The sequence below is a fragment of the Rhinopithecus roxellana genome, chromosome 13 (genome assembly GCF_007565055.1).
Source record: "Rhinopithecus roxellana isolate Shanxi Qingling chromosome 13, ASM756505v1, whole genome shotgun sequence".
Classification (NCBI taxonomy): Eukaryota; Metazoa; Chordata; class Mammalia; order Primates; family Cercopithecidae; genus Rhinopithecus; species Rhinopithecus roxellana.
Window position 1 is genome coordinate 113,239,521 of NC_044561.1, and position 8,944 is coordinate 113,248,464.

Genomic DNA, 8,944 nt, shown 5'->3' on the forward strand with positions numbered 1-8,944 from the left:
CTGAGCCTCAGTTTCCCCATCCATAGAATAAAGCTGGAAGTGCTTAGCCCACGACCGGCACAGAGTAGGTACTCAGGAAATGTTTACTAGCTTCCTAAACTCAGAAAAGTGCAAAGCAGGGTTTTGAAGATAAGTTTGGGTGACTTCAAGACTCATATTCTTTCCCTGCAGAACTTGCCTTTTTATCAGTCTCTCTGAAACCAACCACCTTCAGAAACTGGTATAATTATATCTCCTATGTACACATGGGACAAAGGAGCAATATTCTATATTTACAAAAAAAGTCAACCAAAGAATGGACACTTTTACAAGGACCTGGCAGGTTCCTTCAAAGTACTTCCTCCTACACCCTCCAGCGCCAGAAATTTCACCATTAGAGCTATACACTCGAGTTAAGGCATTATCTCATACCAAAGTGAAAAGATTATTGGTTGAGTTAATATTTTCTTAAAGTCATCATATCAGAGCTGTTAAGAGTCCCCAGAAATACGCAGTGCAAGAAGAACATACAAGGTACGTCCAGTGAGCCAAGTCCTACTGATTGGTTGCCCTTGCCTGGAAGGCTGTGTTGAAAAAGATTCTGAGGTGGAATCTAGGCTCCATGTGGAAAAGTGTAGCATTCTATCAGTAAGGTCTGCTTTAGGCAGGAGAGCAACTTGGCAGAAAGGCTTACGAAAACTCTTTAACTTTCTACTACCTTCCACTCTCTCCTTTCCTCCTGACACCTTACAGAGATATGGTCCTATTATCCCCCAGTTCAATACATTTCAATTTACCTGTAGGACAAAATACACAGCCCTTCATGGCTGCTCCTGCCTCTGTCTCTAGCTTCACCTTCTATCACTCCCTTCATATGTTATACCCCAGCAGCACTGAACTGCTTTAATTTACCCCAAACACTTTGTTTTCTTACAGCACCACACTTTTTCAGACCGCTCCACATAGAACAGCTTTTCTCAACCTGCCCAAGTGGCAAACTCCTACTCAGCCCTCAAAACCTAACTTAAGAGTCAACTCTGTGAAACCTTCTTTTACTCCCCCAGTGGACTTAGGTTCTCCTTCTCCAATGCCCCACTGCACATTGTACATTCCCAAATAAAGCTTTTGTTTCACTGCTAGACTGTGAGCCTCTTACGGAACAGAGCATCTAATTTTCCTCTGTGCCTTGATCATGCAGGTCAAAACCTAGCACAATAAATATTTGTGTGAATGAATGAATGGATGAAGAAATAATTTTCCCTCCACAATGCATATGCTTGTTCATCAACCTTTGGAACCACACTGACCTTTCAACTATACACATAATTCTTTGACAAACATTAATGGAGGTATTGCTAGGTACAAGGAGTGATAGAAACAGACACAATTCTTGTCCTCATGGAGCTTGTAGTCTAGTGAGAAAGATAGGTAATATATGGGAAATAGACAAATAGATATGTAATTACAAAATGAGAAAGATGTAATGAGGATGAACACAGCACTGTGATATAGATCATTTAGCTGGAATGTTGGAGAAGATAATAAGAACAGATTTGCAGGATGGAAAGGAGCCAGCTTTGGAAACTGGAGGAAAGGGATTCTAGGCACACAGAAAAGATGTACCAAGTTTTCAAGGCAGTAAGAACTTGATGTGACTGACGCTGAAAGGATGCCATGGAGGCTGGAGTGTAGTGAAGGAAGGGAAGAGGAGCTTGGAATAAGGCTGGAGAGAGAGGCATAGGCCCCATCATGCAAGACCTTATAAAAGTAAGAAGTTTGGATTTTATGCTGAGGGAAATCGGGAGCCATGGAAGGGATTTGAATCCCTGGTTCATTTACTCATTCAGTAAATATTGGCTGATGTATGCTGTGTCCAGATGCTGGGCTCAAAGCTGCCTTTGAAGAACTCTCAGGTCAGAGGAGTAGGCACAGGAGAAAGCCATCACTAGAGACCATGGTGGTAAATGCTCATTAAAGCCTATCCTAAACCAGCCAGGAGGGATTGGGGAAGCATTCCCAGAGCATATGACAAAGGCACTGATCCTACAGAATGCACAAAAGCATTTCAAGTGAACAATGCAGTGGTAAGCTGGTGGCAGCTCATACCTGCTTGAGAGAACCCAATGACGTGTATTTCTCCAACTCCTGTTTAGGGACAATAAGTTGGAAGCTTGAAATTGACCATGGTGGGAGCATTCACATGTTGGAAATTGGAAAACGCTACAAACCGGGGTGGGCTTCTTTGCTTGTTTGTTCGTTTGTTCCAGCACACCAGTGGGAGTAAGCATTAAGAGTCCCAGGAAGACTTTTGACGTGCATAATATGGAGTACTGAGGAAGGTGAGGATTAAGTCAAAGGCCATGGGAGTACATTCCTGGGACAAAAAAAGATCTTTTGGATGACAAGAAGGCTAATCCAAAAGACCTGAACTTGGATCCTAGATTTGTCATTTTCCAGTGGATCATCTTAGCAAATCATTTAATCTCTTTCAGCCACAGTTTCTTCATCAGTAATGAAGATTCAACAAGATATTATCTACAAAACACTTAGCACAGTGCCTGACACATAGTAAGGGCTCAACATGAATATTAGTCTATGATTTTTTATTAAGTATTTCAAGGATAAGAAGACAAACATTGGCAACAATTAAGGGAAAATTTTCTAATCCCATCTGTCCATAAATGCAGACTGAAAAAGGCCAGTCCTCTGAAGAGAAATGGTTTACAAAAACCTCAAAATTCAAATTTTAAAAATCCCCCAAATTGAAATGCCCACGTGAAAGAGCAGAAGATGGAATTAAATGAAATAAATATATGTAACTTTCTCAGCACAGTTGCTGGCAAATAGTAACTCTTTAGTAATTGCAATAGTAGTAGTTCTTATTTTCAGATGGGTAAAAGTGAAGAGCTCAAATCAAAAGAAATCGAAATTGAATTTGAAAAGGAAAAAAATTATCTATGTCAAAGTATAATTTTACATAAAAGGACATCTATCAATTTCACTGGTACAATTAGATGAGTTTTGACAAATAAATACAGTCATGTAAAAATCACCAAAATCAAGATATAAAACATTTCAATCAAACCAAAAGGTTATCAGTCCCCACCAAGAGGCCCCTGGAAACTACTGATCTTCTTTCCATCTCTACAGCTTTGACTTTTCTAGGATTTTATACAGACGGAATTATACTGCACATTCTCTGCTGTACATGCCATCTTTCACTCATCATAAAGCTTTTAGGATTCATTCATGTTGCTGCGTTTGTCATTCAATTTCATTGCTGAGTAGTATTCCATTGTGTGGATGTACCATAATTTCTTTATTTACCGCCTGGTGGATATTTGGGTTGTTTCCAGTTTGGGAGGTGTTCTTTAAAAAAAAAAAATGCCGGCGCGGTGGCTCACGCCTATAATCCCAGCACTTTGGGAGGCTGAGGCAGGTGGATCACGAGGCCAGGAGATCGAGACCATCCTGGCTAACACGGTGAAACCCCGTTTCTACTGAAAATACAAAAAAAAGAAAATAGCCTGGTGTGGTGGCAGGCACCTGTAGTCCCAGCTACTCAGGAGGCTGAGGCAGGAGAATGGCGTGAACCCAGGAGGCAGAGCTTGCAAAGTGAGCTGAGATCATGCCACTGCACTCCAGCCTGGGCGACAAAGCGAGACTCAGTCTCAAAAAAAAAAAAAAAAAAAAAAAAAAAAAAAAAAAAAAAAAAAGCTGCTATGCATGTTTAAATACAAATCTATGGACACCTGTATTCATTTCTCTTGGGTAAACACCTACAATTAAATTAGGTAAATTTTCTTGGATAAAGGTACATTTAACTTTAGAATCAAATACTAAACTGTTTTCAAAGTGAATCTAACATTTTTTAAATTGCCAGCAGCAATATATGAGAGTTCCAGTTGCTTCACATCCTCTTCAGTGTTTGGTATTGTCAGTTATTAACTTTAGTCATTCCAGTGGGTGTGTAGTGGTAACTTATCTTGTTTTTTAATTTGCATTCCCCTAATGAGTTGAACATCTTTTCATACGCTTATTTGTCATTCACAGATCTTCTTTGATAAAGTGTTTATTCGAAGCTTTTGCCCTTAAAAGTGTCTTTTAAAAAACAAAGATATTTAATTTTGATAGCCTAGTTTATCATTTTTTTGAGTTCATACTTTTGCATACTATTTAAGAATTATTTTCCTAACCCAACATCACTTGCATTTTCTCCTGTTTTCTTCTGGAAGTTTTATAGTTTATAGATTTTCAGCTTTTTCAATGGTTGAGTGATTGCTCCTCGGGGAGGCCTGAACTCCAGAACTGGTTCTTCCAACTTCCGCTTGGGACTGGGGACCTTGGTGTCTTCTTTCATTTCTGTTTCCTCCTCATTGGTGGCGTCTGTCATTTCTTTCAGGTCAGGGTCCTTGATGCCATGCATCAGCTGGACGTGCTTCTCCAGCATCAGTCGTTTGGTAAAGGTACGTCTGGAGTCTGGGCAGTGCGAGCAGGCGTACCCTTTCCTGATGCCTTTGTGCTTGATCCGGTTGTGCCGGCACAGGCTGTGGGACGAGCTGAAAGACTTGTCACACTGGCGGCAGGGGTGTTTCTTCATTTGCTTCCCGTGCTCCTTCCTCACGTGGGATATGTACACATCTCTCTGCATGAACAGGCGGTCACACTCCCAACACGTCCACCCAGGACTGGCCACTTTCTTGGTTTCCATGGATTTTTTCACAGGAGATGGAGATTTCTTTTCCAATTTCTCTTTCCCATTCATGGATTTGGTGTCCTCTTTGTTCTGATTTGCTGAATTTTGAGTTGTAGGCTTAATGCTCAAAGGCAAGTTTATACCCAAGTTTGGAGGCCCTTCAATATTTTTCAATGTTCCATGCATAGACTTGATATGGTCCATCATAAGTTGCTTCTGTGCATATAAAAGAGAACAGTCTGGACACTTGAAAACAGACACCTTCTGGTTTTCAATGTGTTGGCTAAAGTGGCGATACAGCAAGGTTTGCAGGGTGAACACAGTGTCGCACATGGAACACTTATATATTATTTTTGGTTCTCCTATCTTGATGCCAGGATGCTGTGTGTAGGCGTGGGAATGTGTGCTTGGGGCAGACTTAAACGCCATTGGACAAATAGGACACTTGTGAAGACTTCACAGTGAGAACCTTGAATGCGGGACTTCAGAGCAGCCACATCAGAGTATACAACATTGCAATGCACACATCAAAAACCAACTCTCCTCGTGTAGTGCAGACAGTTCTTGGTGACGTGGGTCTGGAAGTGCACCGACCTGCAGATGGCCCCGCACTCAGGGCAGGTGTAGGGAGATTTGTGCTGATGGATTCTCTGGTGTGATGCATAACTGCACTGGTTAGGAAGCAGCATCTGGCAGATAGTGCAAGTCTTTTGTCCACTCGTATCTGCAGCCTGCTGGAAATGTGTAGCCAGTGACGTCTCGTCCTGGAAGACTTCATTACACTCCAAACATTTTAGACTATGTCTACACAGTTTGGAGGGGTCTTCATCTAGGGGCATGGCTGGGGTGATGGGAGTGCTTGAAGGAGCCGATATGACTGTCCCAGTTATGCCAGACTGAATTTTTGTGACAGTGTGTGTGCCAGCTCCCACAGGGCTCTGAAGAGTGGAAGTTGAAGTGGAAGTATTGCTTGATGGAGAAACTATCATTTGATCTGCTGGGACTGGCTTTAAAATTAAGTGGGAGCATTGCATTACCACCCCTTTCTCCTTATGCCCACGGGCATGGGAAAGGAGGCTGCATTTGTTGTAAAAAACGAGGTTCTTTGTACAATGGTTGCACGTTACTTCGATGCGCACACTCCGTCTGTCGTAGTGCTGGGTGAGACTCTTTTCAAGTGCAAAGGAGTCCCCACACTCCAAGCACTTGTACCCACGCGTCGGTAACGTGATCCCTGCATTGGTGGGAGGACTGAGGTTTGGGATGTAAACAGGGACTGGATTGACACTGCTCAGCACCTTGTTGAAAGCTTCCACCACAGAACTCTGCAAGGACGACACCACCTGGACTCGAGACACCTTTTTGGGGGGTTGTGAGGCTGCTGCATTGATTATTGCCTGCTTTATTTGTTGCTGAGGTTTGGTTAGCACTTGGCGGAGTTCAGAGGTGGCCTGGGCACCCTGAGGCAAAAGGTTAAGGTTGGCAAGGTGCACAGTCTTTGGCACGAGTTTGGCGTTGGCCAGGCTGGATGCCAGCACCACGACAGTTTGCTGCTGGATGGCATTGGCGGCTTTAATGATGGCGCTGCTGGCGCTCTGGACAGAGGCAGCAGATATGACCGTGGCTTTCACCGTGGTGTTGTTAGCGAGCTTCAAATTAATGACTTGAGATCCTGCCGTCTTCACAGCAGACACTGGGAGGAAAGCAGTAGCCACAGGCTTGATTGTGACCTGTTTAGGGGTGAGCTCTGCAGGGGAAACTGCATTGGTCACGACCGCGGACTGGAGAGGCGCCCTGAGCGGAGAGGAAAGGACGGCGGCTGATGCTGAAGATGACAGAAGGGATGTCACAGAGGCCATCACGGATGCTGTCTGCTCGGAAGGTTTCTTCCCAGAGTCAATGGTTTTTATGCGGACTTTGGGGATTGCTGGTGTGGACCCTGCAGGAGAGGACGGGGATCCCTTGCTGCTGTTCTCACTTGAGATGCTTCTGGGACTATCCGGTTGCTTTAGGGATGGTTTTTTGGTCCCGTCGATCAGATTCTGGGATTCAGGAGACTTGTCGGCGGCTCTCGGACTGTCGTTTACTTCTTTTGGTAATGGGGAGGATTCCCTCGAATTGGCCACTGGTTCTTTGCAGGAGTCTGAAGCCGCCTTTTTAGCGCTAAGAGCCGCGATGGCAGCGATGCAGGACGAGAGCTTGGAGGACGACTTTGTCTTTGATGGCACAACGCCGGGAAGGCCAGTGTCGTTCTTCTCGGAGCTCAGCTTCCCATCCAGGACTCTGTTTTCCAGCACCTTGTCAGAGTTTTCCTTCAATTTATCCTCTGCTTTTCTGACTTTAAAAGGTTCATAAACGCTCAGGTTTATAGAATTGGCTTCTGCTTCTCTCTTAACACCTTTGTTTTTCTCCATATTGCCTGACATGGAGAGTCCCGTTTTGCTGGAGTTTTCCCCTCCCAGTGCCTTCAGCTTATGGTAGTCCTGCTGGGGAGCCGACCCTGTCAACACGTTCGACCTGAAGCTTGATCGCACATCCTCCTTGTCAAGACGGTCATCTACCTCGATCTTCTCATCGTCGTCAAACTCTTCAGCACCGGAGATCGGGCTAAACTGGCTGAACATCGAGTCTTTCAGAGCCACCTCAGAGGCAGGCACATCTCCTTTCCAGGACTTCGCTCCATCTTTACTGTAACTGTCCAGGGAGGACGCTGTGAGAAACCCATTATGGAGGCCATTGCCGGTGGGGTTGTGGCCGTCTTTCTCCCCGCCCTCGGACGAGTCGATGTTCCGAACATTCTTGACGATAACGCTGACACCCACGTCAGAAGATGATGGTGCGTGGGAGTCATCCTCTCCGTGAGCGTTCTGTTTCATGTGGCTTTCGTGGTCATCGTGTCCAGACTCAATAGCTGCTTTAGGATCGACCATATCTGGGATGTCAAATGCTGCCAGGAGGTCATCAAAGTCTGGGGTCTTCATATCCCCCATGGTCATGAATTTGAGCAGATGTTCTTGTGAACCTTGACCTTTTGGAAAGACTTTAGACCAATGTTCAGTTACTGTCACACGGCTGCATTCTCAGCAAATAGGAAAGGGTTAAAAGCAGCCCCAGTCAACAGGCCTTTTGGCCTTCATAATAGTCAGAAGCATCCCCAACACCCTTTAGTAGCTTCTAAAAGAAAAAGCACAAAACAGAACATACCCCCCTTCCCGGGGTTGGCCTTCGCGGCGGTCAAGCCTGGGCGTCTGAGACGGCTGCAGCTCGGATGACCTTTGTTCAGCGCGGCGCCGCTGGCGGCTGCTGCTGTGGCTGCTGCTGCTGTCGTGGGAGCGGCGGCGGCGGCGGCGGCTTCCATGTTACGGGCGTGTCATCTGCGTTCCCGCTGCCGGGGTCTGTGTGCGTGTGCGGTGGAGCGGCCTCGCCGCCGCCGCCGCCTCCCGGAAGATGCCCTCTTTTTAAGTTCCTGGTCAGTCTGGCTAAAAGTCTATTAACCTTCTTAGTGTATACAAAGAATCAGCATTTGGCTTCATTGATTTTTCTCTATTTCTCTATTGACTCATCGGTGTTTGCTCTCATATTTGCTATTTTCTTTCTCCTGCTTACTTTAAGTTCAACTTACTTTTTTGTATTTTCTTGTAATGGAAACTGACATCATTGATTCAAAGATTTTTTTTCCCAATATTGCAATAAATTTCTATCTAAGCACTGCTTTAGCTGCATCCCACAAATTTGATGTTTCCCTTTGCAGTTTAAGATTTTTACATTTTAAATTTCTTCTTTAATTTATGGACTATTCTTAATGTGTTAATTTCCAAATATTTGGGGAATTTCCAGATATCTTTTTGTTATTGATTTGAAGTTTAGTTATTTTGTGGGCAGAGAACTATTTTGGATAATTTCAATTCTATTACATTTACTAAAATGTGTTTTAGGACCCAGAATATGACTTATCTTGATGAATATTCTTTGTAAGCTTACAAGGAATCTGATATTCTTCTGGTTTTATGTGGTGTGCTTAATAAAATTAGGTCAAGTTGGTTGATTATGTTGTTAAGATCTTATATATCTTACTGATTTGCTATTTGTTCTATGAATTATTGAGAGAATAGTATTGAAATATCCAAATATAACTGTGGATATGTCTATTTTCATTTCAGTTCTAGTCATGTTTGCTTCAAATATTTTGAAGATCTGTTATTAAGTGCATATATATTTTGGATTGTTATATGCTCTTAAAGAATAGATTCCTTTATTGCTATTAAATGG

General features: G+C 43.7%; 1 pseudogene across 1 annotated transcript; it reads right to left on the reverse strand.

The window, feature by feature from the left end:
* Positions 1-4,216: 4,216 nt before the first annotated feature.
* On the reverse strand, positions 4,217-7,950 carry LOC115892849 (annotated as a pseudogene). The gene has a single exon (XR_004052755.1). The product of XR_004052755.1 is annotated as a zinc finger protein 532 pseudogene (transcript).
* Between the last annotated feature and the right edge of the window lie 994 nt (positions 7,951-8,944).